The sequence below is a fragment of the Bombus terrestris genome, unplaced genomic scaffold (genome assembly GCF_910591885.1).
Source record: "Bombus terrestris unplaced genomic scaffold, iyBomTerr1.2, whole genome shotgun sequence".
Lineage (NCBI taxonomy): Eukaryota > Metazoa > Arthropoda > Insecta > Hymenoptera > Apidae > Bombus > Bombus terrestris.
Window position 1 is genome coordinate 5488050 of NW_025963552.1, and position 26267 is coordinate 5514316.

The window sequence follows — 26267 nt, forward strand, 5'->3', positions numbered from 1 at the left end:
CAACTCTTGGCAGAATTTGCGGACCTCACACGCCCACCGATTTTTGGAAAAGAGAGAACTCGGCACGGTGTGGTACACCACATCGAAACCACACCTGGCTCACCAGTCTACAGCAAACCCCGCCGTCTCGCACCTGATCGACTTAAACAGGTAAAGGAGGAATTTGAGCTCATGATTGAACAGGGCGTGATGCGACCATCAAAAAGCCCGTGGGCATCGCCCCTGCACGTAGTGCCGAAAAAGAACGGAAACCTGCGACCATGTGGCGACTACCGTGCGTTGAACGCCCGTACCATACCCGACAGGTACTCACCGCCACATATCGAAGACTTCGCACAACATCTGCATGGCAAGCGAGTCTTCTCAAAGATCGAACTCGTCCGCGCGTACCATCAAATTCCGATTGCGCCCGAGGACATCGAAAAAACCGCGATAGCAACACCTCTATGTCTTTTCGAAGCAACAAACATGATGTTCGGGCTTCGGAACGCCGCGCAAACATGTCGGCGATTCGTCGACGAAATCACACGCGGGCTCGATTTCGTCTACGCGTACATCGATGATTTCCTCATAGCATCGGACGACGAAAGTCAACATCGCGAACCTTTGAAACTTCTGTTCAACCGCCACAATAATTACGGCGTCGATAAACCCCACGAAATGCGAATTCGGCGTGCACGAAATCACTTTCCTCGGATACTCGGTAAACTCCGACGGAAGTAAGCCGCCGCCCGAACGTGTCGAAGCGATCATAAAATTGTCGAAACACGCGAACGCTAAACAACTACGTAGGTACCTCGGTATGATAAACTCCTACCGACGTTTTATACCGGTGGCCGCAAAAATACTTAAACCGCTCAATTGACCTGTTAAAAGACGCGAAAAAGGGCAACGCACCCATCGAGCGGTCGGAACAGTCGGTAAACAGCCTTCGCGAATCGCAACGTGCTCTCGCGGATGCCACGATCCTGGCGCATCCGATACCAGGTGCGCCTATCAGCCTCACGGTAGATGCATCCGACTACGCAGTGGGAGCAGTATTACAACAACGCGCGAATAACGAATTGCAACCGCTAGGGTTCGCAACGAAATCTTTGACCCCCGCTCAGCAAAAATATAGCGCGTACGATCGCGAACTACTCGCAATATACACCGCAGTCAAACACTTTCGACACGCTTTAGAAGGCAGAAACTTTGTAATATATACCGACCACAAACCTCTTACATACGCGTTCAAACAAAAGTTTGAAAAATGTTTGCCGCGACAATTTCGATATCTAGACTACATCGGGCAATTCAGCACCGATATACGTTACATAAAGGGCCTAGATAACAACGTAGCCGACGGTCTGTCATGCATCGAAGCAATAGGGAAGGCCGTGGATCACCAAACTCTCGCCGCCGCGCAAGAAAACGATAACGAACTAAGCGACATTGTCAACTCCGGCACAACCGCGTTACGGTTAAAGAAGATACGCTTTCCTGTCCACGACGCAGAAATATACTGCGACGAATCAGCCGACATTGTAAGACCGTACGTACCGAAATCTTTGCGGCGCGACGTATTTAATTCGCTCCACGGACTTTCCCATCCAGGGATACGTGCCATGCAAAAATTGGTGACGTCGCGTTTCATTTGGCCGTCCGTAAATAAAAATTGCCGAACTTGGACACGACAATGTATCCCGTGTCAACGATACAAGGTCACCAGGCACGTATCCTCACCCGTCGGAACGTTCGAAACTTCAGCAGGCCGGTTCGAGCACATACACATAGACATTATCGCGATGCAATATTCGCAAGGCTACCGATATTGTCTAACGTGCATCGACCGTTTCTCGCGTTGGCCTGAAGCCATTCCCATCGCCGACATGGAAGCGACAACCGTTGCCTCGACCCTTCTCTCTACATGGACAGCTCGTTTTGGCGTGCCTGCAAAAATAACGACCGATCAAGGACGCCAATTCGAATCAAACTTATTTAACGAACTGTGCCGGTTGTTCGGCATTAAGCATCTACGCACGACAGCCTATCACCCCGCGTCCAACGGGATGGTAGAGCGTCTACACCGGCAGTTAAAGGCAGCAATAAAATGACACAATACGAGCAACTGGGTAGAAATCCTACCAATTGTTTTACTCGGCATAAGAACCGCTATCAAGGAGGACCTGAACGCAACGGCCGCCGAAATAATTTACGGTACCGGTATACGATTGCCGACAGAATTCTTCGTACCGACAAAGCAACAGCCCAACTCGGAATTTGCGAACCGTTTAAAAGAGCGAATAGAGAAAATTAGTCCTCACCCGATTACACGACACGGCGAGAAGAAAACCTTCGTGTTCCGCGAGCTCGAAACATCACCGTACGTATTCGTACGCCACGACGCAAGCGGTGGCCCGTTACAACCACCTTACGGCGGACCTTACCAGGTTATACAGCGTGGAACAAAGAGCTTCACCGTCAAAATAAACAATAAAAATATAATAATCTCCATAGATCGTTTGAAACCCGCTTTTATTGTATCCGACGACATCGAACAACAGCAACTAGAAACTAGCGCAGGAACCCACGATACGTTTATACCGCTTAAAACCACATCTACGCAAAACGCCGAGCGGGCACAGCAAAGCGAAGACGACTCAAGAGTTCATCACACGACGCGCGCTAGCAGAAAAGTTCGTTTCCCTGATCGCTTACAGGCAGGTCTGCGATAAGTTAATATGTAAGAACTACTTGCGACACATATAAAAACGTTATCACTGGTAAGGGGGTACTGTGGCGGCGCACGAGCACGGAACTTTCCAACGGCTTCGCGACACAAAAAATATATTGTATGCATGTTTTAGGAAAAGTCAGAAGTTATGAAGCGATACGATAACGTTTAAATATGGTTAAATTTGTGTAAAAGTTCGAGAGCGGTCAATTTGACCGGCGCTGGTAGATTTGGTTCTAGGGGTACTCTAGGGTTTCCTGCTGAACATTGCACCTTCTGCACGTCACATCCACTTCCTTGTCAACCCTTGCTAAAGCTGTTCTCGTGCCAAATGTGTTAGTCCAGATTCGGACCACATCGATAGGTGATGTTTCTTTAGTCACACGTTGCCAAATTTTTCTTTGGCGAAGTCAGGCACCCCCTGGCCCTGACTTCTCAATTCTGCCCACTGTTTTATGTGCTCCCTTCTCAATCTCTTCCTGGCCTTTTCTATGTCCTCGGAAGTAGTCGGCCAGTTTATCCTCAGATAATCCGTAATTCTCTTCACCTTTATTTCAGCCTTGTCATCAATTAAGCTGAACGCTGCAGGGTTCAGCGAATTGTTAATTTTAATTGCGTTCTTTAGGGTGCCAAGCTTCATTATGTGCTCAAATTTCGACAACCCTAATCCTCCGTTGGTTTTAGATGTGTAAACGAACCCGATCGGAGTTGATGGCATTAAGTGAAGGATCACATGATATCCTGCCTGATTTCGCTATTCAATAATTTTAATACTCCCTCGCTAGGCGGATTTATCAGCAAGATGTGTATATAGCAAGGGAACATATAATTCGTGAGAAGCTCCATCTCTTATCCCGGTTTGTGCGACAACTTTCTAATACTCTTGATCGTGCTCAGAATTTCTGGCGCGATAATCCTACAACGTACTCCTTTGCATGACTCTATCTTAGCTGCCAGGTACCTGAAGGCTTCCTTCAGTTCGACAGTTAGTATACGACTGCTTTCTACTTCTATCTCTGGGTTCTTGACGTACAAGGTGTCCTTCTTGGAGACTACCTGAAACATTAAGCACCTCTTCCCAGAGATACTCATTCCCAGATTCTTCAGGTAATCCTGAACAATGTTTAATTCCTTCTGGGCGTCTTGTTTATCCTTCCCGAGTAGAATTATATCATCAGCGAAGACTAATATATGGATCTTATTGCTATCGTTGACTCCAATGCCATCTGTGTTGCCTCTAGCAGCAGTTTCACACATAAGTTGAACAGTAGTGGAGATAGAGGATCACCCTGTTTAATTTCCCTGAGGATTTCAATCTCGACCATTGCTCCATTCTTCGCTTGCATTCTTGTTTTGTATTTTTTGTATATATTTTGTATTAATTCTATCAGAGGGGTCGAGATACCTTTCCTTGCCCGACAGGGTTTAATCGCCAAGTGGGGTACCGAGTTAAATGCTCTTGAGATGTCTACTATTTTATAGACACCTCCTTTGACCTTCTTACTGTGATCTAAGGCAGAGTTTAAAAATTCTACATTAATTTTACATCCGTTCTCGGATGTAAATCGCTTATACTTCAGATTTTGTACGGTGCCCCTTCTTATTCTGCCGCCGAAAATTGAAGAGAAGATTCTACCGAGAATGAGGCCTACTGTTATAGGCCGCCAATTCTCGGCTTTGTTTATGTCTTGCTTTGCTTTGGGTATCAACATAGTCCTATTATCCTTCCGATTGGAAAACAGAAACTAAAATATAAGATGCTATATAATATAGCGGTTAGAGCGGGCAGACTAGGCCTCAATAGGTGTTCCTTTTGCAATGCGTCTGGCCGTCCCGCTGTCGTCTTTGTCATCTTTTTCAGCCTTTCGCTTACATACTCGGCAGTTATAGGCGGAAAGAATTCGCGTGATAAGATTTCAGAGGATCTATTTTCTGAGATTATGGGATAGGGTGGTCCTACTCGACCCCACAAATCTTCGTAGAACTACTTCATCTCTCCTGTCTCTGGTTGCTTGGTCGGCTTCAGGTATGCCAGGTCGCTGTTCATGACAACGTCGGTCAACTTCATCGGACATTCTTGGAAGATCTCTTGACAACGTGCATAAGAGTATGTTTTTTCTGGTTTCTATTATTCTTTCCTTTCTTGCCATCTTTTTTACTTTTATTCCGGGGCTTCGCTCGCCTTATATTCTCTCTTTCATTCTTAATCAGTGCTCCATATAGAGATGTGCATATAAATTACTCCATCTTTGTAATAAGAGCTTCCCTGTCGCTTCTCTCTTCGGCCCAGATTTGTTCTAACCAATTATGGACAGCCCTTAACGGTGGGGTAGGGGGGGCATCTTGGTTGAACTTTCTATGTCTTTTATCACATTCTGCCGCCGCTCATGGTTTGGTTCTTCGTTTGTTACATTGTCTTCAACCCTAGCTGGCACGCAGCTTGACTTGGGTCAACGAGATCGCACCCGCCCTCTGTCTCCTGGGCATTCTCCTGAGGAACCACGTATTCGTTCCCTAGACCTTTTCTCTTATTTTTGATTTGCTTGACCGTCTTGCTGGTTAAATACTTCTTTATTTCAACGTTAGGGTATTTAATATTCTTAAATTTTTGATCGAGCTTCCTCGGGAAAGTGATGTCTTCTACTGACCATACTCTACTATTACTTTCTTGATTAGGGGCGTCCGTCGTACCCCTTCTCTTAACATTTCTGACAGCAGGGTACGCATGCTGTACAAGCGTCGATTACCCTCTCTGGGTTCCAAAACTCACGATTCAATCCAGGGGTCGCTACTCCCTCTGGGTTTTTACTCGACCCCCGTAGTACCATCTTTAGTCATTGGTGGGACTATCGTGTGGATGAACGGCCACGTTACTACCGACCGGCGACCTGCTAATCGAGCTCAGCAGTTCCAGATGGGACATACGTAAGCGGGGGCCTCAAGGAACAATGTACCCGGGAACTTATCCCGACGGACCGATCCCTGGCTTCGAGAACGTGGGTTTCCCAGTCCCCATATACTCACATAAGCAAGTTCTGCCTGCGGGGAGTAGATAGTGACAGAGGGAATCTCGTTAATCCATTCATGCGCCTCACTAATCACATGACAAGGCATTTGGCTATATCCTGTGAGACTTCCAGAACGAAGCCTCATACTTCCGAGGTACCCCCTCGTTAGGATTTAAAACATTAGTTTGCATTAAAATGGACATAGTCAATAGTAAAGCAAACGTTTAATAAATAGCTAAAATCTAACGACAGTAATTAGTCACAGTTAATAATAAATAAATAGATAATTAGTTCAAGTTTAAATTGACTAGTTAATTTTTAAATTTACAATTCCTATGAACAATTCATATATACAAATTAAAGTTATAAATAAATAAATAATAATAACTATTTTCTAATCGTCTAAAAAGAGATTGCACATCTCTATAGAGCTTCGTAATACATTCAGCACTACTGTTTTCACATCATTCTTTCATATTCCCATCATTTTTAAGTTGCTGAATGTTTCCGGCGTTATCGCTCCTCTACTACCAAGCACCACCGGCAGAACGGCTGTCTCACTCACGCCATATCTTTCCATTAATTCCTTAAGACAAGAAGAGTACTAATCGACCTTTTCTTTGGCTGCCTTTTAGAGATAATCTCTATTCTCCTAACGGACAGTTACGTCGACTACGAGAAGCCGTTCCTCGTTTTTCACTACCAGGTCCGGTTTAAACAGATTCTCCTCAATCTTAATAGTAGGCTCGACAAATACTTCATTCTTGTCTTATAACTTTTTTGACGAGGAGTACTTTTACCTCGTTATGCGTTTTAATCCTTGAACCTTTTGTGTATTGACACAGCCCCAAAATGTGCAATTTCATTTCAACATTTGGCAGGCCCGGAGTTAGTAAATGTTTCTTTTCCATACCATCTGGATCTGCAGCTGTTTTAATCCTCATCTTTCTTATCCTCTTATTAAATCCCTCGGCGATTATCGGAGGAAAGTATTCATGCATAAGATCTCCTGAAGTACATCCTTGCGGTATAGGGGGATCCGATAGGTCCATTTTACCCCATGAATCTTTATACATCGTCATTATCTCCCTTGCTTCAGAAGGTTGTCTGGCAGGAGCTACATAAGCCAGATCATCGTTGACTACGACGTCGGCTAGCTTCCTAGGACATTCTTTTAACATATCCTAGCAACGTTCATATATATGTCGGAGATGGAGAGACACCGGAGCCTTCCCGTTGAAACCGGGGGAAAAACCCCAAACACTGTAATTTGGATTCTACCATAGCCGTAGTTAAGCAATCACAGTCCTTCAGCCCGATCGTAATCGTCTGAAATCTATGAGAATGTGTTTGGGTTCGAGGTGACAACCAGTCACCGAACGTAGCCGCGGTCAAGGGACGAACGTTTTATCCAACAAAGTTATGGAAAATGTCTATAGCCCTCCATAAAAAAGAAATAGTTGTAACGGCACTCGACAGTAAACATACTAATTGTTTCTGTCTCGTGGCCCGGCATAAGCAGACCCTATTCTTTGGGTAGGTTGATTGCCTTTTGTCGAGACATATTCGCAAAATATGTTCAGCCAGCCTGATGACCCGCCATAAACCTTAAGCCTTAATTAACGGAAATAGGCAAACACTCTTTTCCGCGAACGACATTTCCGGAGACTGACCAATTAACAAATAACGGCAATTTCCCTCACTCTCCGAACAAAGACTTTTCTCCACGAATATAAAAAACCTAGTGCCGCGAGAGGGGAGTTCAGTTTTTCCTTGACAGCGTCACCATGACGGAGAGAGGGTTTTCGAGTACGATCTCATCGACCGAGGTATCATTTCGACAGAGTGCTTACTCCGCGTGCTATTTGAGAGTACAACTTAGACGTTGCGACGAGTACAGAGTAAAGAGTCCCGTTAACCGCGGATTCGTTAACGGACCTAAGACTATTGTCATGAGCATCGCGAGTGCCTAACCGCCACAGTTATTTGTCAAATCTATCGTCTCCATACTTCTGCCAATAAACTCTGGATCGTACCATAACAATGGCTAATACTGGTGAAGATTCATTACCCGCCCACACCTCCAATCCTACCGACAACCCGACATATATAACGCAGTCTTTGATCCCCCTCTATTTTCTTACTATTAGTTTTCTATTTAGCTACTATTAGTTACTTACTATTAGTTACTGTTAGTCCATTTCTTTATATCGATTCTTACATTTGTTTTGGTATTAGGGATCCTGTTTCCCTCATCTTTATTGCTTAATAATGCCCTATTTAGAGATGTGCCGACGAATTCGTTTATTTCGGCCGCTAAAATTGCACGATTACCCTTAAAATCAGCCCACAACTTTTTGAATTCTTTGTAGATCTTTTGTGTTGGAGGAAGAACTTCGGAAGCCTTCTCTATTTCTATTTTCAGATAACGTCGCCACTCGTTAATTGAGTGCCTATCTAGCTTCTCAATAATGCTCCATGCTGGCGCATTGCCTGAATCAACGGGATCGCACCCTCCCTCTGTCTCCTGAGTAACCTCCTGGGAGCTCGATTCCTCACTACTCATTTTGTTCTTTTGTCTCTTTTCCTTATTTGTTCCGCAGTCTCAGTAGTGAGGATCTTACTGATTTCAACATTAGGAAATCTATGGTCAAAATATAATTCATCGATTTTCTTTAGGAGTTTAACTTCTTCTACCATCCAAATTCTTGTACTAGGGAGCCCGCTCTCCTTCTTTTTTCGTTTCTGACGACAGGGTGCGCATGCCGTTCATGTGTGGATAACCCTATTTGGGTGCCGAAGCTCATGGGGCACGCTTCACATTTATATGATCCTTCATTGCTTGAGCTAGTGCCTTTACGCTTTGGTAAATGACACCTTGTTAGTTTTAATTAGTTTTAATTAGATAGACGAATTTCCATAGTTCGTGCCAGTTCTGAGCTGAGCGTTGAATGGCGGCCGAAGAGATCGACCGCGGCGGTAAAACCGCCGCGGAAGCCTTGCAGCAAGGAAGGTCCGCAGGAGCTCAAGGCACGGGATCGAGCTCGGATCCGGGCTGCGCGACGATCCCTCGCGAGAGATACGCCGCGTCCCGTTCAGCTCGCTCAGACCTGGCACGTCAGCTAAACTCGCTTCCCGACCAAGCCCGATACGCCCCAGTCCTCAGAGACAATCCTTATTGCGAAGTTATGGATCTAATTTGTCAGCTTCCCTTACCTACTGTAATATCGAGGGAATTTAGATATAAATTTTTCCTGATACTATTTATAATTTATTTACATAAACTAACAGATGTTAATTAGACAGAAAACGATGGTTGTTTAATATGAACTAAATGCAATTATCTTATTTTACTTCTCGAATCACACACTCTGAACTCTCGGCCAACACCCTTTGAACTCTCCTGCTGGTTATCATTATGATTTCAGTTTTGTCCTTCGCTAGGCTGGGTCCTACAGTCACACTCCATTTGCTCTCCTTTATTATTACTTCATTTATTCCCAGATTCGCACATTCATTCTTCTACATGGCGCACATAGGCGCCAAGTCATACGCAAACGCAATGGTTTTTATTGCCACGTTATTGTCTAATCCTTCTAGTAATTCGTCGAATACTAGGTTCCGCAGGAATGGCCCCAACACTGATCCCTTTTGTACTCCCGCAAACATCCCACTGTTCACCATGCGGAAAGTGGAAAGTGCGCCACATTGTCGGCAGTTACAATTCTATCGGCCAAGTAGTTGTTCACTAGCCATCTTATAGTTAATAACGATCTTCTTATCATTTCTTTTCTTACACTCTCCGAGCTGAGAGTATGAAAGCATTCTTTATATCGAGCGTTACTAGCACGTGAATCTGCCCTTTCTTCCTACAACAGTCAGCAATTTTCATAACTTGAGTTATTGCGTCCACATTGCTGCGTTTCCGCTGAAAGCCATATTGCTTCCTATGGATCGGATCCATACTCATTGATTTCTCCATCAGCAATTTTAAGCATTTTTCCCATACCTTGCTTAGTACCGGTAAAATTTTGATGGGTTTGTATGCATTGGGTAATTTCGGATCATTACCCGGGTTTGGTAGTGAAATCAACCTGGCTACTTTCCATCTCATTTGGTATTTGTACTGTTTCAGTGATCCCGTTTATCATTTCCGTTATTATGTCGCTCCTGTGACCTACAATTAACTTAATGATGTTACACCATCAATTCCTACCGCCTTCTTAGAGTTAATTTCCTCTGCGATTTTTTTTCACATTGTCCTTCTCTAATATTAAATCGTGTTGCTCATCGTCGGCCGTCTCTCGTTGTAAATAGCTCACTTATGATTGTCCTTATCTTACTTTCCGTAGGCAGGTCTCGCTTATGTGAGTCAATGGGAGCTGGCAATCCCACGTTCCCGAAGTCAGGGGGGGATCGTCGGGACAAGCGTCCCGCTTACGTGAGTCTCCTATGTACTCCGCAGGGAAGGTCGCCGGGAATGTAAGGCGTTTAATTACGGTTACATTCTCTCCACGTGGCCTTGGGTAGTAGCGCACCCACGATCGCGACGCCAAGGATGGGACCGTCGGGATAAGTTCCTGGGTACAGTGTACCTTGAGGACCCCGCTTACGTGAGTCCCATCTGGAACTCCCGAACTCGGTTAGCAGGTTGCTGGCCTGTAGTTACGTGGCCGTACATCCGCACGATATCCCCACCAATGACTAAGAATGATACCACAAAAGTCGAGTGAAAGCCCAGAGGGAGTAGCGACCCCTCTGTTCGGCCAATTTATGAGTTTGGACTTGTGGTGGTAGTGGTTGATGGCCAAGATGCTGGCAAGAAGGCCGGTTTAAGGTGTATTGGCTCCACCGAATGGCCTTTCGGCGGTTGAGCAGCGTCCTTCCTGCTCCGGAACCATCCTGGAGAGACGGGAGAGTTTATAATGTGCCCTGTTCTACCAGAGACGAGCGACAGCCGCTGCCAGGCTTAGCTAATCTAGGTGGCTAGATACTGGGTGCCTTGTGTGATGGTTAGGCGTAATCCCAACCCCTATGTCCCTATGGGTGCTCGGGTACTGTATGGAATTATATCCGAGGAATGTACCCGTTACCAAAGAAAATACTACTTGTCCTTACCTTGCTTTAAAAAGTGAAGTGATAAGAGCGGATAATAGCGGCCATCTTGTGCTGCCACGATGCCGTCGGACTCAGTCGCGTTCGCAAAGCAATACGCCGCTGAACTACATGTCTGCGTTCGTAAAGGAATACGTCGTCGATCTTAGTGTCTACGTTCATAACGCAATACGCCGCCGGACTTAGCGTGAAAGCAGCCCTAGTGGACGAGTGTCGAGTTCGCCGTAGAGCGGGTTATAAAAGAAATTATAGAGTAGCGGCGGCAAAAGCGGCCATCGTTACGTCAGTGCCGCCGTTACGCCCCCCGACTTAGTGCGTGTGTCATACACAACACACCGCCGGACTTAGTGCGCCAGAGTGAACAAATACCAGTGAAAAACCTCAAACTCTAAATCTTTACAGCCATAAGCATCGGACTGATACAACTCAGAGCTATTAGCCGAAAGAATCTTTTGTCAGTCAATAAGGAAAAAGTACGGTTAACATAGATCGTCGCCGATAGTATTGCGGATGAAAACCGTTACTTCATCGAACGGTAAGCTTGTGCACACGCCCAGAGCCCCAAAATGTCGTCACGAGGACAAAAACCACCCGCCACGAAGACAAGGGTGGTCCTGCAAACTCTGAAGACACAAAAGCCGGAGGGCTCAAAGCCGGAACAGCAGAGCCCAGAAATGAGGAAAGGGAAGAGTTCCGAAGATTAAGAGAAGGACACGAGGCGAGAATCCCGATCAGTACCCAATACAACCCGGCCAATACCCGACATAAGGGTACAAGCAGGGGACATAAAGAAGAAGGTCCTAGCATCTTGCCTCGATCCAAGTAAGAAGATCAACAAAGAGCAGACCGCAACAATCATGCGGCACTTTAAAGATATGCGAGGAATTGTGGAGGAACTCTTGCTTCACAATAGTTATTTGACAAATAGACAAACTAGAACAATGCACCGGACAGTCAGAGAAACGGAAATATTGAGCGCTGTAAACAAGTCGCTGAAGTCAGCAAGTGACTGGAAACAGCAGTTAAGAAAACCGCGAGAGCCGAACCAAAGCAGCCCTCGTATGCAAAAAAATTACGGATGATAAGTACTAAGATCTGTGAGATAGCGATAAAACCACCGAGGAACGTGATAAGAAAAGGAGAGCGAAATCAGGACGAGCGAGGAAACGCGGGAAGTGGTATTATCTCTGGTAAATGCACGTAGAAAGGGAGTACACGTTACCGCAGTAAGGAAGATCGGTGGTAACGGCTTAGTCGTGGAAACGACGAAGCCAGAAAGTCTGAAAGCGTTTACCGAAAACGCGAAACTAAAGGAGGCTGGCCTAAAAACTAGCACACCACAGAGGAGGCTTCCTCGGATGATCTTATATGATGTTCCAAGGGAATTCCCAGAAAAGGAGATACTGGCCTGCATGAAGAAGCAGAATTCAGACAGGCTCAAGGAAGATGTTGCGGCCATCAAATTGTGCTTCAGGACGGGCCGCGAGGACTCCGAGGAGACCAACTGGCTATGGAAGTACCCCCCCCCCCCCAGGTAAGGGAAAAACTTTTAATAGGGAAGGTTTACATATCTTGGAATGCATGCAGAGTCCGAGATTGTATTCCTGTTAGCCGCTGCTACAAATGCCAAGGCTACAGGCACGTGGCAAAATAATGCCGCGTTAACTATCAAATCTGCGCACACTGCGCAGAAAGCGAGCATAACACGAGTGTCCACATTACAAGGCAGATGTGTGCAAGTCCTCACGGCGTACCCTCAATAACCTCAAGAACCCCCATAAATTTAAACTTCTAGGTTATTAACTCTGCAAGTGTTATTGGTTTATGGATGGCCCTTGGAACAGTCCTTAGGATTATTACACTTTCATACAAATTACGGGGCAAAGCGGGTATTTATCTAACGGGAAGCTGGTTTCCTCCATGAACAATGTGACCTATGAGTCACGTTGGTAGGAGGCTTCCTCCTTCTATCTTCATTTATAAGCTATAACCAATTGGCATCGCTGATCGTTACCCTCACTTTTCCTAACGAAAAATGTGAACAACGAATCCACGTTGTTAGTTCAAAGGGCACACTCACACCGGGCTTTCTTCCGTAAAAATACGAGAACACCTCGGGACTGAAACTAGAACCTCTCATCAGTCAACATCTCTCAGATCAGTCGCGTAAACTGTCCTTATAAAGTTGTATTATTTAATAAAGGAGTAGTTGTGTTACGGCTCAAACTTCTTGTCTTTAAAACCGAAGCCTTAATTTATGCGACAAGAGCGTGCACAAGCAAAGAAAGGAATGCCAGCTGCGTATACTGCAGGATGGCAGGGAAAAAGGGCGATCACGCGGCTTCCAACGTAAACTGCTCTACGTACAAAAAGGTGTTAGAAGCAACAGTTGCCAGAACGCAATATGAATAGTAAGACCAACGAAAACGGTAAAGGACATGGGAGAAAAAGAGGAATAAGGATCCTGCAGCATAACATGCAGCGATCCAAAACCGTTCCCCGTGAAATCAGGGCACGTATGCAAAATGCTCTTTCCTAAAAACTACAGTACTCTATTTGGGATATGCGATTCACAACGGAGAGGTTCGCCCGAACCCGGGAAAGATAGAAGCCTTGAATTCTTTACCCGCTCCGACGACAGTCACACTGCTTAGGCAGTTTATTGAACTAACTTCTTACTTTCGAAAATTTGTTCCTAAATTTTCACAAATAATGAAACCTTTATATGCACTCACTTCCAGTAATAAAAACATAAATTGGGCGGATAGACATGAAAACATAAGACAAAAAGTAATTTCTATACTGACCGATGTGCCGGTGTTGATAATATTTGACCCAAAATATCCTATAAAGTTACATACTGATGCTAGTATGAATGGATATGGGGCTATTTTAATGCAGAAAGTAGAAGGTAAAAAAGAGTATGAGGTGATGTGCGTGATATGTATAGAAGAATAACTCGGTATTTTTTAACAATAACTATTTATTTGCTTGTGTTCGTGGTTTACACTAGCGCGCCGAAAGCACGGTACAATTATCGGTTCAAGATTACAAGTTCAAGCTCGGCGCGATACCTTACGCGGTGGTTCGAGTCGAGACGATTGCACAGATGTCGAGAGATTCAGATTCGCTATTACGTACGACTGCGGACGAACAATTCAGATAGGCGTCTTCAAACTTGCCTCGCGACTAGCCATAGAACAGAATGAATTTGTTTCGCGATGATGCTCCTTAGGAAAACTGTGTTTGGGTGTGTCTAAGGATACGGGATCATCGGATTCATTAAGAAAAGTGTTAGTTCAGAGAGCGAGGGAAATGGACGTCGCTGTTAATTGGCTAAATTGTGAGTTGGTTGTTGGAAAGGGATGACAACTGCTCTTGAGAGAAAGTTGCTAGCGAGGAGCGTCGTACGTGAGAAAAAGCAGATTTCCCGTAGTGGGTGGTATGTGTAGGGACTATTGAGACAAAGACTATTTGCCCCTTTAGAGAATCTTAGCTGCATGAATCCTAAGATTTATAGCGGGTCCTTAGGCTCGCTGTAAATATTCGGTGAGAGTGTATCGACATCTGGCAATCACCTGTTCGAAGGGTAGAGTCCTTGTGTAGCGAGGCACGGGACAGAAACCGTTGGGAAGTTTGCTGTCGAGTGCCGCTACAAGTAGTAGATTATTATAGTAAAAGAAGTAGCCCTGCGGAATCTAGGTACCATTCGTACGAATTAAAGACGTTGGCGGTCGTGAACGCTGTTAAGCATTTTCGTTATTATTTGCATGGACGAGAATTCGTTGTCGTAACTGATTGCAATTCTTTGAAGGCATCCAGTAATAAGATGAGTTTAAATGACAGGGTATACAGGTGGTGGGCTTAACTACAAACCTTACGTAGATTTCTCACGTAGATTTCCTTTTGCGGAACCCTATAGATATTGAACGTACTAAAAATATCAAAATTAAAGAAAAAGAGATTAATTTGGCTGAAATTTCTGAAGGATGGTTGTTAGTGGAGCAACGTCGTGATCCTCAAATTTTGGAGATTGTAACAAAGTTGCAAAATGACGAACTCACAGAAGACATCGCGAGTACATATGAATTACGGTCTGGTACTCTTTATCGTAAGATACAAAGGAAAGGCAAGACTCTCTGTTTACCTATAGTTCCTAGAGGTTTTAGATGGTCCGTTATCAACCATGTGCATCAATCAATTATGCACTTAGGTTGGGATAAAACGCTTGAGAAGTTGTACGAGTATTACTGGTTCGAAGGAATGGCGAAATATGTTCGTAAATTCGTAGAGAACTGTCATGCTTGTCAGGTTTCTAAAGCAAGTTCGGGCAAACCACAAGCCGAACTCCACCCTATACCTAAGACCAGCATACCTTGGCATACGGTGCACATGGACATAACGGGTAAGTTGAGTGGTAAAAGTGATTTAAAAGAATACGTTATTGTTTTGGTTGATACTTTTACAAAATTTGTGTACTTATATCATACCCGTAAAATAGGTTCTTCTAATACTGTAAAGGAGCTTAAGTCAGCAATATTTTTATCCAGCAGTCCTTGCCGGGTGATAGCGGATCAGGGAAGATGTTTTACGGGCAAAGAATTCCAAGATTTTGGTCAAGGCAAACGTATTAAGCTCCACTTAATAGCTACCGGTGCTAGTAGGGCCAATGAACAGGTAGAGCGTATCATGGGTACCTTGAAGAACATGTTTACAACTGTGGAAACGACTGGGCGATCATGGCAAGAGGCGATTGGCGAAATACAATTGGCTTTAAATTGCACCACCAATCGTGTGACTAAATCAAGTCCTTTGGAATTATTAATCGGGAAAACAGCAAGGCCCTATGGTTTATTGCTTCCCGACGACTTTATAGAAAGGGAAGTAGATATCTCCAATGTAAGACAGAAGGCTATACAGAACATAGAGTTAAACGCTAAATATGATAAAGAAAGATTTGACAGAACTAAGGCTAAAGTAGTTAGATTTAATCTTGGAGATTTTGTATTACGCAAAAAATGAGGAGAGAAATCAAACAAAATTAGATCCTAAGTACAGGGGTCCATTTGTAATAGCAGAGATTTTGTAAGGAGACAGCTATGTTTTAAGAACAATGGATGGTAAACGTTCGTACAAATACAGCCATGACAAGTTGAGGAAAATGCCAGATGGTTGCATCCCTGCTGATTATGGAGCGATTATGGAGGAACGTTAACACTATGACCATAACATCTAACATAGTGGTTCCTCAGATGGAATGTACTATGACTATAACCATTTAGCATAGTGTTTCAGATGCAATGTACTATGACTATAACATCTAGCATAGTGTTTCAGATATGCAATGTACTAGGACTATAACATCTAGCATAGTGTTTCCACATACGCCCAGAGTGGTAATGTGATGAGATTCAGTGTTTCTACATACGCCCAGAGTGGTAATGTGATGAGATTCAGTCTACGCCCAGTGTGGTGATGTGTTGTAATTCGGTTTATCCACATCTGATAAGTGTAGTACTGTGAAAGGGTCTGGTGAGAGGCTGAGTAGTCTAATGACTGGAGGATCGGAGAATGCAACTAATGCTTTAGAAAAAAAGTAATGTAACAGATTGTTGTTTGGGTTTTGTTAACGAACGTTTAATAAGAATCTTTGTTGTTGAAGTGGACCCTTGGCTTATTAGAATGTTTTGTTAAATTGTGAAAGATGTCAAAAGTATCGAGTCTAATGTTAAGAAAAATAATATAAATAAAATAATAATAATAATAAAATATTTCAGATGCACCCGAGGACGGGTGATTGTCAAGTAGTTTGAGCGTTTAGGGACTCGACCGTTGGGCCGACCGCGCTATTCCTGGATAGCACTCATACTGGCTTTGCAAATAGACGTTAATTATGTTCTACTTTCAGACGTCCAATGCCCGGGGAACGACGCACATAGGTGGTCGGCGCGCGACTTGGAAAAACCTTGCCCTCTCCTTTCGGGTCATTGGACAAGTTGTACCTACCCTTTCGGGCGGCAGCTCGCTTAGCCGGCGCCACACAATGCACGCATCGCACAGCGCCGTTACCAGCGGGGGCCACGAAGAGGCGGAGCTGCTAGCATGTAGCTCAGTCCCAGCAGGTTAGCTTTGCAGCCGATTGTCCCTGCACCGTCTCGGCACACATTTGCATAAATGCCGCCTGCGCTGACGGTCACAGGTCGCCTCTCCGACTCGTACTGGTTGTCTTCTCCTCTTCTTCTTAATTCTTATCTCTATTCCCAGCAATTTTGTGTTTATTGACCTGTCTTGAGTCCTGAGTTGTTATGCGGGTTTTCTTCTTCGCTGTTTTCTTATTCTTATTCCTCCTTCTCCTCTTCTATTGGGTGTTGTCGTCTTCTTCGTTGTTGTGGTTGTCGTTGTTGCTGTTGCTGTTGCTGTTGTTGATGTTATTAGCCTCTCTGCTTTCGGGTGTCGTTGTTGTGGTGGGTCCCTCTAAGTTGATTTCTTCTTCTTCTTCCCTTCTTTGTTCGGGCACCCGCCGAGCCAGCCTTGGTCTTCGTCTTGGGGGCCGCCCTGTCTGCTCCTCCAGTTGTGTCGATCTTCTTTCTGGGGGTCGTCCTAGCTGCGATGTGCCTCCCATCTCTCGTAGGGTTCTCCTTTTCTTCCGTTCCTTTGCTTGGAGTACTTTCCTTGTGAAGTAAGGGAAGTGGGGGTATACGGCCTTTGTTAGGAACTCCCACTTTTCCTCCGGCCAACGCAGGTCGAGTTCTCTCATTGCGTTCTGGAATTCCTGTCCATCTTCGTTGAAGATTGGACAGTCCTCTAGGATGCGATGGGGGGTTTCTGTTCTGCCGCATTCGCATGTGTCCACATCACTGAGACTAAATGACTTCAGTTTGCTGTTGAAGTCCCCGTGGCCGCTAATGAAATGCGTCGTGTAGTGGTAGGGTCTTGCCCAGCGCTTCTCAAATCTGTCTATTGATACTGTCGAAGAATTCGAAGGTCGTCCTTCCCTTCGGTGTTTTCTGCCAGCGTTCTTGCCACTTCTCTATCGCCTCCCTGACGATGGTTCTTTCGTCGCTCGCTTCGTCTCGTCCTTTTCTCTTCTTATAGTCTCTCGCCCTGACTTCGACTAGAAGGTCGATGGATATGACTCCTGCGATGACCTGGAGTGCTTCCGTTGATATTGTCCTGCAAGCCTTCGTCACTTGGAGGAGCACCATCCTGTGTGACCTTATCAACATCCTGCTCGTTTTCCCATTCAGCAGATCACTCCAGCCATTTGTGGTTATCGGCTCGTACAGCCCTTTGTACAAGGTACCCATTTCGCTTTGGCTACTCTCGAGAAGCTGCTGAATAGTTTTTGGCACTTGTGTGCTATTTTCTGTACGTGCCGGATGATTTTTAGGCCTCTCTCAAGAAGCACTCCCAGGTATCTGATCGCTTGTCTCATTCTTACACTCCTGTCATTGATCTTGATGATCAGTAGTCTCTCCGCGTCGAATGTGCCTTTGACGAGCAGCATCTCCGTCTTCTGCGCCGACAACGCTAGTTTCTTCCTGGTACGCCAGGCGGAAACACGGGTAACTATTTCTTGTCCCTTATCTTGTAGCTCGTTTCTCGCGTTACCTGTAACTAGGATCATTATATCGTCCGCGTACGCGATAATTTCACACTCTATCGCGCTTGTCGTTAGCTCGGCCAGCAAGTCGTCGAACAGAAGGCTCCAAAAACTATCGTGGGCGATCCACCTTGCCGGCATTCTCCAGCGGCGTATTGTTTTTAATTTCCGCACTTAGCCCGAGGGCGTACGCAGAAATTGTGATTTCGTTTACATTGAAGCGAATGAATCCTGTCAGGATCGCCAAAATGTCACGAAAAAAATATTGAACAAGTGATTAAAATGTCACGTTCTATTATTTTTACTCAATTTGTACAGTAATTCGTGCTGGCTGGGATTGATTAAGACAAACTTGGACGATTTTGGGGGTAGTATTTATATTCTCTTAGTCGTGGGAGTGGGACAAGACCTTGGTTGCACTTGACATATGTCCGAGGGAACGGGCAGAGAGACCGGACACTACCTCCGTGGTCACCCATGACAATGCGCTTGGAATTTGTTGTCTTATCGCATAGGTAGTCGAATTCTCCCGTGACAAGAACATACATAATCGAATACGAACATAAGGTCCAAATACACTCCGGAAGTGCATGCATACGGAATATACACACAGAATACGTTATACGAAGTTAGACAATGGTACTGGCCCGTCGACAACCGAAGTCAAGTTTAGCGTACGGTCAAAAGCTGCGTCCGTTGCTGCCGCGCTCATCTACCGCCGGTGGAGTACGTGATGGATAATTTGCCAGAGGCGCAAGTAACAGAATCCCGTCCATTCTCAAACGTCAGCGATGATTATTGTAGGCCATTCCACATCAAGGAGAAAAGAGATCGCAACCACCGGCAGATCAAAGTATATGTAGCCATCTTTGTATGCCTAGCAGTTAAGGATGTGCATATTGAGCTAGTTGGCGATTTCACGAGCGAAACCTTCATCGCTCGGCGAGGGTTTTGCTCAACCATTCACTCCGACAACGGCACAAACTGCATTCGAGCAAATAACGAATTACGAGAACTTCATGACCTTCTATAATCGCACGAATCAAAAGGAAAAGTACACGCATTCCTATCCGATAGGCAAATTAAGTGGTGCTTCATTCCTCTTCATTCCCCGCATTTCAGTGGGCTGTGGGAAGCCGCGATGAAGTCATTCAAACGCCACCTCAGACGCGTTATCGGCAACGAGTTGTGTTTGAACAATTTAACACCCTCATCATCGAAATTGAATGCATCCTTAATTCAAGACCACTAGCTCCAATATTCATTGACCCAAATGATCTTCTGGTCTTCATTCCCGGCCATTTCCTCATTGGCGATTCATTAATGAGTTTGCGGGAGCGAGATTTCAGGGACATTTCATCCAACCGACTCCCCTTACGGTTTTTCTTACAAATTTAAATTCGTTCACTGCTTCTGATAAAGCTACATACTCGGCAGTTGTTGATGACTTTTTGTTACGCTGCTTCGCTTCTTCGATTTCCAGAAAGTTGCGTTTCAGAAAAATCTTATTACAAATCCCGTAGTGGATTTTCTATCTACTTTATCAATAGGGTGGGCCTTTTGGGTTGTTCGATAGGGTTGGCCGCGTTTGCGGCGTCGATTGCTTCGATGGCGAGGTGAGTGTGTGTCCTCTCGTTTTGCCTCGAGTCGAGTACCTCATTCTCTTTTTTTATTACTTCCACAATTGCACTTGGCGTTGTGGCCTCTTTTGTTGGTCCAGGTTGTAGTTGTGACCTGCTGGTCTCTTGGTATTGTAGTATGTCAAATCTATTTGTTATTGGATATATGTGAATGGGGCTGTTTTTGTAGGCTTCATGGTTTCTTTTCCTTCAGCATTTCTTCCTGGGTGTAGTGCTTTTCTTCGTCTGTGCTTTCCTATTTGTCCTCTAACCCTTTAGCCCTGGTCACCAGATTTGGTTGCGGGTTGAGTTTCTGCGTCTTTTGCGCGGAAAGTCTTATGATGCTGTTAGTGACTTTGGTTGTCTTTTGTGTTATTATTTTTCGTTTAATAATATGGCGGTTTCCGCCTCATCGCTATCGGTTTCATTATCATTGTCTGCTATTTTTTTATTCGTTATTTTTATTTTTATTTTATTTATAATGAAGAAAACACGTGCGCTATTTTTCACTTTTCATCACTTCTTTTCCACTTTTTTTAAATCACTGTATGACTGGATAGGTTAACGCACTGTTAGGATCTACACCTGGTATGACTGCGCTGCTGTCATGTAAACTTGATGATTGGATAATGAAATAAAATAGATGAATCGTAACATAACTATTAATTTTGTTTTAGTTAAACTTTATTACGAATTCAGCAATCACAACGGAATACACACTGAATTAACATAAATCACAATTCACTCCAGCCACGTTATGTAAAACTTAGTTACAATGATACTGTTACGCCACGAGGTTTAACACAGGCTGTATTTTCTAACCGTCACTCGCGGCCCTACAATGTCTCAGTCAGATCGTCTTATCTGACCGCCGGATCATATACAATGTATCGACGAGCGCATAGCTGTTGCCAAGCAGCGAGTTCTCGAAACGTCGAATTTGGTCCGTTACGTTTTCCACGCAAGAGCGGACATACGTGATCATAGGCGCGAACGGTGGCGTGACCTAAGGATGGTGGGGGTCGTCTTAAAGATGAGACAAAGAAATCATCCAAAGTCGATCAGTTCCTCGTGACGAGTCGAACGTTACACATCGAGAGGTCAGACGAGCTTATATAAATATCGTAAAGCATAACGCCAACGGAACGTAAACCAAGTCGGTCCGCGACATTGTCGAACATTCACTTATTCTACTAAGTATCCTACAGTGCTACGTCCACTAATAGACTAAATTCAATTGTAAGAGCCTTGCTCTATATTGTACACATCTATATTATTTTCGTGCGATAAGTTGTTAATTATTTATATCTATTTAATCGTGTATACTAAGTGTTAGAAATATAAATTTTAACTCTGTGAGTCACAGTGTTATCATACCTGAATCACCCCTATTATCTTAATCGAAATACGGGGATCGAACTATTCGTGGTGTCGATCATTTTAATCGTAACGGGAATTTACGACTCCCGTTGGCGCGTATTCCAACGACCGCGCCTCCCCGCGATAGCTCGAAAATACATGGTCCTTCGAGCCGGATCACGTGCCACCAAAGAAGTGTACTGACCAGTGACTATACAGTGTCACGTGAAATCCACAATCCAACATCTTAGTCAACTGACCAAAGGAGCCGCCACCGGAGAGGAACATCTCCTTCGTTCAGCATCTACACGAGACCACACCACACTGTAGCGAGTAAAAAACGACTCTCAGATCAACGCCCATTTGATCAAGGTAAGATCGTTCCTACCATTAACACCAAACATGGCTCAACCTGACTCGATCAGCACATTGAGGCGGAGACGCAGCGGCCTCGCCAACCGCTTTACAATCACGAAACGCCAACTCGATGAATACGAAGAGTCTGGTCAAGTAAACAACGGTTACTTAGTATCTTGCCGTCAAGCGTTCGACGACATCTGGAAGAAGCTAGTCGCGGTTCAAGACGAGTTAGAAGGGTTAGATGAAGGGGAAGTCGGTCGGGCCGCCGCGTTGTATCAAGAGAAGCTGGAGATTGACGTACGGTTCACAGGTCTCCTTGATAAAATACCCGCACCAAACCCCTCGCCAACTAAAACGCGCGATTCAGGCGTGAAGCCCGAGCCGACATCACTCACCCTACCAGAGGTCCGCGCTCCTCAGTTCGACGGTGCCCTCGAGAACTGGACCTATTTTTATGACACGTTCTCATCCACGGTAGATCGCAATGAAAATTTAACAAATGTCCAGAAATTTCAATATCTACGCGCAGCTATCACTGGACGGGCCGCACGGAGCATCCAATCATTGGAACCCACAGATGCCAACTACCCCATCGCGCTTAACACATTGAAGGAGAAATTCAATTGCCCCCTCCGGATCTGTATGCGCCATTGGGAATTGATGCGCGGTTATCCCGAAATAGAAAAGGAAACTCCTGAAGCCATTGAGGATTTGATGGAAACCATCAGCGTAAATCTCAAAGCGCTCGAAAGATTAGGACAGTCGGTAACTTCAGATGTAGTACTGATCGAGTTGATCGCGTCAAAATTGCCTGCGTCCAGTATGCGTAAATGGCAACGTACGTTGCCAAATCAGGAAGTACCTTCCTACCATCAGCTGATGGAATTCCTAAAAACACGAGCCAACGGGAATCAGCTCCTCTCTAAAGTAACGAAAACAAAGGAGTCACCCCCCAAACCTCCTCGTCGCCGATATAACCTACCACGTGGACGAACCTATGCCACAACCAGCAGGGCGCTGGTGTGTCCGACCTGCGACGGACCCCACAAACTCAGAGACTGTAAGGTTTTCAAAGCCAAATCAACCATAGAACGTCTTCAACTCGTAAAAATGGCATCGCTGTGTACAAACTGTCTAGGCAACGGACATTCGATAACACAGTGCACCGCGCGTTCGTGTCATATCTGCGGGCGACGACATCATACGTACCTACATCGAGAACAAATACAAGAAAATCCTCGGTCGTCCTGCGGTCGGTCGTCAAAGGGTCGGTCGCCAAGCATTCAGTCGTCGGATAGTTGTTCATCGAGCGGTCGGGCGTCGGGCAATCGTTCATCGAGCGGTCGGTCGTGGTCAGACAGTCGTTCATCAAGCGGTCGATCGTCGGGAGGTCGTTCATCGTACAAACGATCCTCTCATGGACAATCGCCATCCGGATCATCGAAGCCGCGTTCGGTCCACCATTCGAGACGACCCGCCAAACATTCAAATAACCCTACACCTTCGGCCCCAAGCGATACGAAAGCTCACACTTCGTATGAGTCACGCGCATCACGGACCAAGGGTAATGTCCCAGAATCCGCGTCCAAAACCCACCCAGGTCAAAACTGACTAGACAAACGGGCCGCAAAGGAAGGGACCGAAACGACACATATATCTCTAGACGTTACGCCGCATCATGATCTGCTGGTCACAACACAGATCGATGTGCTAGACAAGAGGGCATCTCCAATTCGAGCCAGAGCACTGCTAGATACTGGCTCTAGTATGAATTTCATGACTGAGAAATTCGCAAACTCCCTCGGTATAAAACGAAAGAGATGTTCGGTCCCAATCGGAGCCCTCGACGACTTAACCACTATCGCAAGGAGCCAACTAACGACCACCATTGTTTCTACGGATGGCAAATATGAACGCAGAGCAACGTTTTTAGTAATCCCAACAATATCATCGGCAGTCCCAGACCATCCAATCGATCGGTCCGCTCTCCAGATACCCAAAAATCTAAAATTAGCCGATCCAACATTTCACATACCAAGCCCTATCGAAATATTACTAAGCTCGGGACCAACGTTAGCCTCATTATGTGTCGGGCAGATTAAAATACCACAATCCATCGATACTGAGTTATGTTTGCAAAAAACTCGCTTCGGTTGGGTTATCGGGGGGAGCCCATCCACGCAATCGGGCACACATTCGTTTCACATTACCACAGCCGATCTACAAACGGATCTCTCGCGATTCTGGGAAATCGACGAGGGACCATCCACTACACATTTATCAGAATCGGAATTACAGTGCGAAGAACATTTCCGTAACCATGTCCGACGCAACAAGGAAGGGCGATATATCGTCGCCCTGCCCTTCAACGAGAAGCTTCCCACACTTGGGACATCAAAGTCCGTTGCAATGAGTAGACTCGCCGCTCTTTCTCGCCGGTTCCAACGCGATAAGCAATTCGAAGCCGCATACAACACGGTGATCCAAGAATATTTAGACTTAGGTCATATGACCAAGATTCCGCACACTCAGCCCTCAAATAATGGTTACTATTTGCCGCATCACGGCGTGATAAAGGAATCGAGCAACACCACTAAACTCCGGGTAGTATTCGATGGATCAGCAAACAGCACCACCGGAGTTTCTCTCAACGACACTCTGCATACCGGACCCAAACTCCAAGAAGATCTGGTTGAAATTCTGCTGAGATTCCGATCACACCAGTATGTCCTAACGGGTGACATCGAGAAGATGTATCGACAAATTCTCGTACGCCCAGACGATCGTAAATATCAGCTGATTCTATGGCGCAATTCCAACGGGGAAATCGATACTTATCAGCTCAACACCGTGACCTTCGGACTATCAGCTGCCCCATATTTAGCACTCCGCTGCCTGAAACAACTAGCAGAAGACGAAGGAGATCGATTTCCGCGAGCGTCATCGGTTGTACAGCGTGATTTCTATGTCGACGACGCCCTCACCGGGGCCGATACAAAGGAAGAGTTAATAGCGGTACGACACGAACTCACGGACCTTCTCAGATCGGGCGGCTTAAACATCCGTGAATGGGCATCTAACGATAAGGACATACTGCGTGGACTATCCGAGAAAGATACAAATCGAACACTACAATTGGGTGAGTCACAGACATTGAAAACTCTAGGTATCTATTGGAATTCCCAGGATGACACAATACTATACTCAGTTGCACCCACAGCGACCATCACCCGTGTCACAAAGCGATCAATAAGTTCGATGATAGCCCGAATTTATGATCCACTAGGATTGCTCGCGCCAGTGATTGTCAGAGCCAAAATATTGCTTCAACGCGTCTGGGCACTAAAACTAGACTGGGATGAATCCTTGCCATCCGAGTTGCATACAGAATGGGACCGATACTATATCCAACTACCCTTGCTTAGTGATACTCGATTTCCTCGCAAAACGGTGGTCAAGGCAGCTACTCAGATAGAACTACACGGTTTTTGCGACGCCAGTGAAAAGGCATACGGGGCATGTATATATCTGCGCAGTCGCAGCTCGGATGGACGTATCGAAACCCAATTACTCACCGCGCGATCAAAGGTCGCGCCGCTAAAATCCCTGACAATCCCAAGACTCGAATTAAGCGGAGCATTGCTCCTCACCTCGCTAATGTCCATGGTAAAGACTTCCCTCACTATAGACGTTTCTCGAATAGTTTATTGGACAGATTCGACTATCGTGCTCCAGTGGATCAAGTCCTCGCCACATACGTTAAAAACATTCGTAGCGAACCGCGTGGCCGAGATCCAAGCGAAAACCAACATCGCCGATTGGCGGCATGTGCCTACGGATGACAACCCAGCGGATCTGATCTCCCGAGGGCAGGCTCCCAAGGAATTCCTGCGTCCAAGCATCTGGAAACACGGACCCGAATGGCTCAAGCAGCAGCCGGAGAACTGGCCGATCTGGATCCTTACACCGTCGGGGGACATCCCGGAACAGAAAAAAACGATCTGTCTAACGACGAATAACAACGATAACCCCCTCCTCCACCGATACTCGTCCTGGACCAGACTAATCAGAGTCGTCGCTTGTTGTCTTCGATGGAAACATAAACAACACCTAGCTGCCCATCTAACAACAGACGAATTAACCAGGGCTCACAGCAGGGTGATCAAAATCATACAATCCGGTCATTTTGCGACGGAAATTCGGACACTACAGAAAGATCGAAGCAGGGACGTTGGAGGAAAACTACAGCCATTAAATCCCTTCCTCGACGAAGATGGGATATTACGAGTCGGAGGACGACTAACCAACTCTTCTATACCCTTCAATCAAAAACACCCCATTATATTGCCCAAAGCATCTGTTACAGAGCTCATCATAGACCAGGAGCATCGGAAAAACCACCACACCGGGACACAAGCTACCCTGTACGCGGTAAGATTGCGCTATTGGCCGATCGACGGTCGTAGCCAAGTGTGGCGTACCATTAA